This window comes from Sminthopsis crassicaudata, chromosome 2 (genome assembly GCF_048593235.1).
Source record: "Sminthopsis crassicaudata isolate SCR6 chromosome 2, ASM4859323v1, whole genome shotgun sequence".
In the NCBI taxonomy this organism is placed as follows: domain Eukaryota; kingdom Metazoa; phylum Chordata; class Mammalia; order Dasyuromorphia; family Dasyuridae; genus Sminthopsis; species Sminthopsis crassicaudata.
Window position 1 is genome coordinate 141,016,627 of NC_133618.1, and position 9,970 is coordinate 141,026,596.

Below are 9,970 nucleotides of genomic sequence, written 5' to 3' on the forward strand. Positions count from 1 at the left end.
AGGTCAAACTTCTTGGTGAAGTAATAGATTTCATAAATAGTCTAGGGTCCTTAGGCCTGATCCCTTCAACCCAGAGTAATAAATACAGTAACAGGTGCCTCTGGATGACTTCATCATTTACTGAGGATTCCTCTCTTGTTATTGACTCTGGAGCTAGACATCTTTTATGACAGTGGTAAATGGCCCTACACAACTGACCCTCCTTCTTTCTGGTCTTCTTATTCCTTATTATTCTCCATGTATTCTGTAATCCACTGACACTGGTATCCTTGATGTCCCTCATACTAATCTGGCCACCTCCAAACTTCAGGCATTTTCATTGTCTATTTCCCATGTCTAAAAAGTTCTTTCTTCTATTTCTACCTCCTCACCTTCCTTCAAGTCCTAGCTAAAATCCCATCTTCTACAGGTAGCTTTTCTTAATTTCTCTTAATGCTAGTTCCTTCCTTCTATTGACTATTTCCAAGTTATTCTGTATGGATTATATCTGTATATACTGTTCACATGTGTTTCCTTAGACTGTGAATTCCTTTAAAAAAGGGACAAGAAGACAAAAGATACTCTTTCTTTGTAATCCCCAAGGCTCTGTAGTCACTGGCACATAATAGGTACTTAATAAATACTGATTGACAGATTGGCAAATCTCTCTAGGGAGCAGACATCTATGGTTATTTATATGCCAGTTGATATTGATAATCAGAGGATTATAGAATAATGTTGAATCTTTCAAGGAATTAAATCTTAAAAGAAAGTTATGAGTAAGAAACTCGTGATAACGTCAGCCATAGTTGGGGTATTTCTGTGACATATGTTCTGAGTATTTAACCATGTATATATGACTCACATGCAACCTACGTAGATATGACAACTGTTATTTGAGGGTGGTGTTTTAAGTGGGAATAGGCTAAGTTGAGGCTAAATCAAATGTTTGATTACATCATAAAGTCCAACTTCTGTCCAAGATTATCTCATATAATCCCATTATCATTGTGCGAATTGTCTCTCCCTTTGGATAAGCCATCCCACTACTTTTTTCAAGTGAAATCAAGCAAAAACTAGTCTGCAGGTTGTTTTTTCTTCTCATTCCCAGACATCACTGTGCAAAAACACACAGACATATGCGTACATCCTGTAAACACTGTCCCCTATACTAGTGCGTGTGTGTGTGTGTGTGTGCATGTATGATGGAACTATAAAGGTACTTATAGAGATCCATGTTATTCATTATAAGCTCTTTACCCCAGGGAAAGACTTGGAAGAAGATGTCCATCCTAGGCAGTTGCATCTATTTCCCAAACCTCAGCAGACTTCACACTTTTCACCCAGCACATCAGCACTCACACTGTGATTCTGTCTTCCTATACTTCACAGAGACCCATGGAGGGTCATTCTCATCTGAAAGACACTACGTGACAGGAGTGCTGTGGGCTCCAGGCAGTCTTGGCAACCTTACTCTCTAGAGATGCTTTCTCATTGAAGTGGCCATCACCTCAGGATTTCTAGTGGTAGTAGCCAGCAGCCCAAAAAAGCAATAAAGGTGTGAACAAAGGCTGTTATAACTACATTAGAAAGCTCAGATGTAGAAATATGCTGAAAGGATGGGAGTCAAAGCCTGATGAGAATTTAAATTCCTTCCATTTGTGACCCTCAATCAAATCAATATCTATTACAATCTGATATGATTGTTTACGGTGTGGGATAGAAATCAGTCCTTTTTCTGTCTTCCTTCAAGTCACTTCAAATTCTACCTTCTGCAACATATTTTAACAGTTTTCTTCCCACACCCCAGACGTACCCCACTACTTTTCCTTTGAGATCACTTTTCATTTATACTGTATTTTCTTTCCTATTGGAACAGTAAGCCTCTTGAGGACAGGGACTGTGCCTTTCCTTTGTATTCCTAGTATAGGTTTAGCTCAATGCTGAGCACACAGCAAGCAAACTTAATGAATGCACCATCTAATTGGCAAGATAAAATACTTGCAGATAGATAACTGATAATGTCACCTCATTTCTCCTCTTCCCTCATACCTCATGTTGTATTTTATTTTAAAATTATTTATTATTTTAATTCTTTAATATCCCTTTTGTATACATTGTATACATCTCTTCTGTTGTCTAAGTTCACAGACAACAAATCAGAAAGCATTTATTAAGTACTGATTATGTCAGGTACTGTGCTAAAAGCTGAAGGATACAAAGGAAAGTTTTTTTTTTTTTTTTTAATGGTGCCTGCTAACAAGTAGCATACATACTAATTACATGTAAATAACTAGGCATATAAGATTTATAGGAGTATAATTCCCCTTCCAGCTGTGCTTCTGACTTCCCAGGCAGCATGTCTCGGCTGCAGTCTCACTCAGAAACATACATTGACTCCTGGGGCCATCTCACCCTGAAAAATTCCTTCACTTTGGTTAAGTTCCTCCAGATGCCTCTGTCTTAGGCAGGGATCCAACACAGCCAGATTTCATTCTCCTCTTGGCAATACTTTTGACTTTCTGGATTTCAGCATCAGGCCACAGTTTGGATACCCTGACATTCCCCCAAGCTACAACCTTTATTTCCTCTCCCTACCACAGCCAGATTCCTAGCAATGGTTGTCTATAACTCATGTGTCCAATTCCTCATCTCCTCCAATTTCTCAATGTCTTGCAAATCTGGCTTCTAATAATATCCCTTAACTGAAACTGCTCTTCCCAAGTGTTTCCTTTTCTCAAAGTTCATTCTTATATTACTTTTCTCAAAATGTCGACACTATCAAAAACCTCTTCTTATTTTATTCTCTTTGGTTACCATGATCCTTTTTGATCTCCTTTGCCTGACAATCATCTCTATTATGAGTGTGGCCTTTCCCCTCATCCCCTCTTTTCTTCTCTCTATTGTCTCTCTTTTGGTGATTACAGCAACTATCACCCCCAAAGCTGTAACTCCAGTCATAATGATTCTCCTGAATTCTAACCCTATATTATTAACTGTCCAATGAACAATTCTATTTGGACGTCCAATAAGTATGTCAAATTCTATAAATCCAAAATGGAACTCATTATATACCCCTCCCCCAAAATATGGCACAGCACAGCAAAGAACAAAAGAAAACCTACAAAGAAGTAAAGATGTCTATTATGATACATGCTTTCTTAAAATGGAAATTTATTTTTATATATTTTGAATTTTCCCTTATGTTCTTCTGCTTATATAACTATTTTTTATTTTTTGTGTGTGTGTTTTGTGGAGGGTGTTTTTGCTTTTTCTATTTTTTTTTGTTTGTTTGTATTTAAGTTTTAAGTAAACAATAAACTAAAAAAAAATTAAGGTCCCGCTTCAAAACTTCCCTAATTCTGACAAGGACAGTATCATTCTTCTAGTCCCCAAAGTGGCAGACTTGGAGACATCCATTCCATCTCTTCCATCTACTTCTTTCTCTGCCCACTGCCTTTGTCTTAATCAATGCCCCCATTACCATTCTTCATTCTGCTTAAGATTCTTCACAAGTCACCTTATCTGAGGGGCCTTCTCCTTCCAGAAGTCCCCCCAGTACTGGTGATCATCTCACCCTGGAACACCCTTCTGCCTCTGTGCCTTTATCATCCTGAAACTCCTCTTCACCCATTTGTCCTCCTCTTTCATTACTGAATTCTTCTCCATGCCTCTATTCTGAGAAAGACCTTGAGATAATGATTCTTAACTCTCCTGGTTCTATTTGTGATTGGGCACACTTTGCTATCCCACCCCTTTGCAGGTACCTCTGTTCCCCTACTCCCAACCCCTATTCTGATTATCCTCTTTGCCCACCCTTCTTAATTTTCCAGTTTCTATTCATGTGGCCTTTCGAACTTAGAATATAATCACTTTGAGGTCAGAGGCTTTTTATATCCTCATGACAGTGCATAGGATAAAACTTGGCACATAGTAAATATTTAACAAATACTTGTTTGTTTCACTAATTGCACTAGTAGAAGGAATACCTATAACCTGTCAGGAATATTATAACGATGAATCCAGTGAAGTACTGAATTATTAAGCTGACAGAATGTACAACTGAATTAATTATCTAGGTAAATGCAGCAACAAAAAATTGCTTTTGATAAAAAGGAAGAATGGGGCTTTTGATGTACATAATTCTGGATTTATTGTATATACTGAAGATGTTCACCAGCTTAGCTATATTTTTTTTGGCCAGTATAGACAGAATCAAATAACTTTTTTGTTAAAATAAATCGAAAATAAGAAAAAAACAGATTAGAAAAAGAAAGACAAAAAAGGAAAAGAAAACACTGTCATGCATCCAGTAGAACATCAGAAAGGATTCAAAATATATAACAATAAATTTCCATTTCAAGAAAGCATATATAATAGAAGAGATCATATTTATGACTGTCCATCCGTTCTTTGCTTCTTATACATTATTCTTTTGTTCTGTTGAGCACTTTTAATTTTATTCTTTTTTCACCCTTTCATACCTCCCACCTCCCCCAAGCATGCTACAGTTAAGTACAGATATATTTATATATATACAAAGTATACACACACACACACACACACACACACACACACACACACACACACACACACATATATATATATATATATATATATATATATATATATATATACACATACATATATATTCACACCCACCCACACAATACATATATCTATATGCATACAAATCCATATATACAGACACATGTGCATACATACACATTTACACATAAGTAAACATGCATCTAAAACAATATTAATAGGCTGACATATAATATAGATTTCTCTCTTGATTGAGTCTTTAAATTTATCTTTGTCTCAGATTGATGATTACTAGCCCTACTTTTTTTTTCTAATAAATTCTACTCCTGATCCTTATTGTAGTGTTTGCCATATATCTTTTTTTCCTATCTCTGATAACTCTACTTTAACTCTACTTCTTAACTTGCCTTGCTATTATTTAACCTCCTGTTCCCTCCCATGGATCCTTCCCTTGTCTTTTCCCCTATCCTTTTCCATCCCCTCTTTATCCCTTTCCCATTAATCTACATACCTTGTCCCACTGACATCAATCTACACCCTTCTATACCCCATTTTATGGTATTTGCTCTCCCGTTATTTCTTTATAGGTTTTGGAGGATGCTAACCCTTCGTGGTATGTATGTAGTGTTCTATATTTAAACCATTCTCAATGTGAGTAGGGTTTCAGAAATACAAGTCCCCCTCCCACCCTAATGTTTCTGTATTTGTTTTTTCCTTTACACCTCATTTGTATAATATAATTACTGTTTTTACCTTTTGCTAGACAGTTTTGCTTTATAAAGTCAGATCATATTCAACAATTCTGCTCCAATTTTTCTTTTGAGCAACCCAATTACTGATGTCAATCTCAAACATATGGAATACATTTCCATGTAAAAACAAATAATTTGTCCATGTTGAATCTCTTAAAACTAATTTTCAAAATTGGCTCTTATATGTTAAATTTCCTATTAAGTTTGGGTTTGGTTGAGACAAAGATCTGAAAATTTGCAAGTTTGTTGAATATCAATTTCTTTTCCTTTCCACATTATGGATATTTTTGGCCACAGGTCTAGTTCTTTTGATTGCTGATATATATTATTTCAGGACCTGAGGTGTTTTATTATAGCTACTGATAAATCCTGTACAATTCTAATTGTAGCACCAGCATATTTGAATTGTGTTTTGTTGTTGTTGTTGTTGTTGTTGTTGTTGTTGTCATTGCTGTTGTTTGTTTCTTGCAAAATTTTCTCTTTCATCTGGGGGTTTCAAAATGTAACAATGATATTCCTACGTGTTTTTTATGTAAGGTTTCTTTGAGGTGGTGATTGGTGGGTTTTTTCTATTTCTACTTTTCCTTTAAGTTGTATCTTTAATTGTTACTTATATCATGTCTAGGTTCTATTTTTGGTCACAGCTTTCTGGTAGTGCAATTATTCTTATATTTTCTTTTCTTGATTTGTTCTCCAGATCTGTTGTTTTTATTATAAGATGTTTTACACTCTATTTTAATTTTTTCATTCTTGATATTTTGTTTTGTTACTTCTTGGTGTCTTATGACTTCACTGACTTCCCCTTGCCCAATTCTAATTTTCAAAGAATTACTTTTGTCTTTAAAACTCTGTATCTCCCTTTCTAGTTGGTTATATTTTTTTTCATAATTATCTTGTTTTCCTTGGATAGTTCTCTTTTAAAAAGTTTTCCTCAATCTCTGTCATTTGATTTTTGAAGTCTTTTTTTTTTTTTTTTTTTTTTTTTTTTTTTAGTTCTATAAATTCTTGCTGGGCCAGTAAGCCACTTAACATTATTACTCTTTGGGGTAGAAGATGTTTGTTGTCTTTTTTTTTTTTTTTTTTTTTTTTTAACTTTAGAATCCTCCTCTGAAGATGAACTGCAGTTTTCCCTGTTCCCATAGTAAGTTCTCTGGTTGGGTTCTTTCTGCTTTGCCTGCTTTTTTTTTTTTTTTTTTTTTTTTTTTTTTTTTTTTTTAATGAGAACTTATTAGTACAAGTACCTCTAAGGTGAAGGGATGGTTCACTTCAGCTCTCCCCTATGACCTAGAAGTCCAAACCAAGAGCTTCTCACTCCTCTAAGTGCTCACAGCCAGCAGCATCCCTTCCCCCCTCCTCTGCATTTACCAGGGGCTGGTTCCTTCTCACCCAGGGCAGAATCTCAGTAGCACAGCTGGATTTGAGATTCCCAATCAGCCAAGGTTCTCTCAGTCTGGGAGGAACTCAGACTCTGGACTCCTCAGATGTCTAGGAGGTGAAAGTTCCTGTGCTTCAGGCTCGGGGCTCACTCTGAACTTCGCTTACCCCATGGATCCAGCTGGCTGCCTCACGGAGTGAGCCTGGAGGCGTTTTCATTTCACACAGATTAAATCCTGTCCTATGGTCTGTCTTCCAGTCTTTTTAGCTAATCCTAGGTGGACTCCTCTTATGCTCCAATTTTCTTTGTGTTTCACCAGTCTATATTCATTCTGAGGCACGAATTTGTCCTGTTTGTGTGGGAAATCTGGAGAGGTTGAAATTTACTGACCTACTCCTCCATCTTTCCAGAATTTTCTCCTCTGAACCAGAATCAAAAACTTACTAATTTAATTCGGAATGAATGAGAAGGAAAGGAAAATAATGAGAGAAAGACAGTTCAGTGGCAAGATGGTTAGAGCTCCGGCCCTAGGGTCAGGAAGATTCATTTTGGATACTTATTAGCTGGGCAAATCATTTAACCCTCTTCTGCAAAATAACCTGGAAAAGAAAAAGGCAAAACCACTCCAGTATCTTTGCCAAGAAAATCCCCAAGAGTCAGGTGTGACTGAGCCAACTTTGAACAATTAAAAAGGAGACAAAAAATCTTGAGGAAATTACCAGAAAGCATTGCTGAATGAGTGCATGTTATGGGTAGAATTTGATGTATCAGACATGAAAATTCAAGTACTAATCTTGGAATCAGGAATTGATTTAAATCCTCTGACACCCTGTAATTACAAGCCGGTAATTTAATCTCTCTATACCTCACTTTCCTAATATTTAAAATCATGTGTAAGGAACTTTCAAGCACCATGAAGATGTGTACAGAATGCTGGATTTGGATTCAAGAAAATCTGAGTTCAAATTTGACTACAAATATGAATTTCTATATGATCTTGCACAAGTCACTTTACCACAGTGTGTCTCAGTTTCCTCATCTTTAAAATGGGGATAATAATACTACCTACCTCCTAGGGTAGTTATGAGAATCAAATGAAATGATTTTTGTAAAATGATTTGTAAACTTTCAGGTGACATACATATATATGTACATGTGTATTTTTATGTATTTATATTTATATATTTAGTTTATTTGTATGTTGTCTTAGATAGACAACATACAAATGTCTGTCTGTTTGTCTGTTTGTCTATTTACGTGGAGAGGTGAGATTGAGATCTTAGACGGGAGCTCAGAGACTAGTTCAAACCCTCCCATTATGCAGAAGAGAAAGGTGAACCCAGAGGTGCTAAGTCAGTCAGGGCATTATGTGAGTAGGTATAATAAAGGCTTTTAAGATTACACGTGGTTGTCCTTGAGTGCACTACCGGTTATTAAAGTACTATTCAAAAAATTGTGGCCAGAAACCTTTGAAGGCCTCAGAGGAGGCGAGCCGGGTAGAGTTGACACTGCAAAGGTCAGTGGTCAAAGGTACTCTGTTGGGCCTTGGACAGACTGGTAATTGTAAGTGCCGGGAGGGCATGTTACAAATGGCCCTGGATTACATAGGCAGAAGGGAAATGACAGAAAGAAAATATGGGCTAAGTTAATGGGGAAAAAATCAGAGTCACAGGTTGGAAGAGATCTCTGAAGCATCAAATCCAAATCACACTTCTACAACGTTCCTGGTGAGTGGCCATCCAGCACCTTCCCAGTCTGCAGCCGGTGCTCCCCTCCTTGCAAGGCAATCTGGATAGCTCTAATTCTTGGTGTTACGTCCGCATCTAGCAGAAATGTGACATTCTCTGCAGCTTCCAACTACTGTGCCTGGTTTGCCTCTGAGGCCCAGTGGGATGTCACCCACCTCCCAGCTTCTTAGACAAACCCACTTGGGCTCTCATGAGCAAATGTGGGAGTTGCGAAATTATACTTCGTTATCAGCCGGTATTTGATTTATATAGCTATTCTTTATATCTATATACTCGGGGTCACGCAAAAAGGGGTTCTGAGTGGAAAAAGTTGAAGAAGCGCTAGTCTTTATATATTTCTCTGCAGGTAACTATCAGCCTTGCCCTTTCCCGTTCAGTCCTCGCCTCTTCTCCGGCTAAATATCTACCACATCTGAGCCAGGCATCCTATCTGGTGCTCACCTTTCCCATTTACTGTGTGCAGCTGTACTGTTCACGTAGCTCCTGTGCATCCCAACCCCGTGGGAGATAATAACTCGTGAAAAAAATCCCTTCTGTTCTGAAAGGGAGAAAAGATACAAAAATCTCTCAAGGTCTTTTAGCTCCCAAGTGTATGATTCCTTAGAGGGCAGCTTTGAGCTACATCCATATAAGAAAAAGTCTGTTTTCCCCTAATTTAAAGTTTCACAAGTATGCATAAGTATCTACAGTGTACGAAGGGATGCAAAGTTTACCTAAGACTTTTCTGCCCTGCTGGTGCATTTTCAGTTGTGTTTGACTCTTTGTGACCCCCCCCCCTGCCTTTTTCCTTCCAGAGGCGACTGGCCCAGGGTCACACAGCTAGGAAGTGTTAAGTGTCTGAGACCACATTTGAACTCGGGTCCTCCTGAATCAGGGCTGGCGCTCTCTGCATTGCGCCCCCTAGCGGCCCCTGCCAATCTTGGTTAAGCCCCTAGTGTCTGTTAGGCCCTGAGAACATAAAGGTTAAACATCCTTTCATCAATGCTTCTCAAACTCTGGTTCATATCCCTATGGGGCTGTGTAACTAAATGGAAGGGTCACAAAATCGTGATTATCAGGAAATGTTTGATCTGTGCACCTATCCTAGATCCCTATGTACCTGGGAAAAAGCTGGCGGGTCGGCTCCTCCCCTTTGCCCGGCGGAGACGCATCGTTGTCCCCTGGGACCCCAGAGAGCGGAGGCTGCTGGGCTAAGTCGTGCCTTAGGTGCGGCCGGATGTAGACAGATTTTTAAATGCTTCTTGGTGCGTCAGGCGATGGTCCAGACAGTGAGACGGTGAAATGACTTTACCAGCCTAGAAAAGAAAGGCATTTGCGAATGTACAGCCGCACTCGTCTGTCTCCCCACGGCGAGGCCATTCTGACCCGGCCCGGTGACCGGCCTCCCCGATGAAGAGCCCCCGCGCTGGCCGCGCTCCCCGCCCGGTCCGTCACTCAGCCGGAGTCCGCGTGTTCCATTAGCTGATGAGGACGCAGGGGAATGAACACCGCCGGGGGGGTACCCACAAGCAGCGCCCCCTCCCGGGAAGGCCGGGCCCCGGGCGGGGGGGGGGGGGCAGGGCGGCGGC

General features: G+C 39.0%; 1 pseudogene; it reads right to left on the reverse strand.

Moving 5' to 3' along the window:
- Positions 1-9,553, reverse strand: part of LOC141552682 (cyclin-dependent kinase 2-interacting protein-like) — a 107,740-nt pseudogene extending 98,187 nt beyond the window's left edge.
- Between the last annotated feature and the right edge of the window lie 417 nt (positions 9,554-9,970).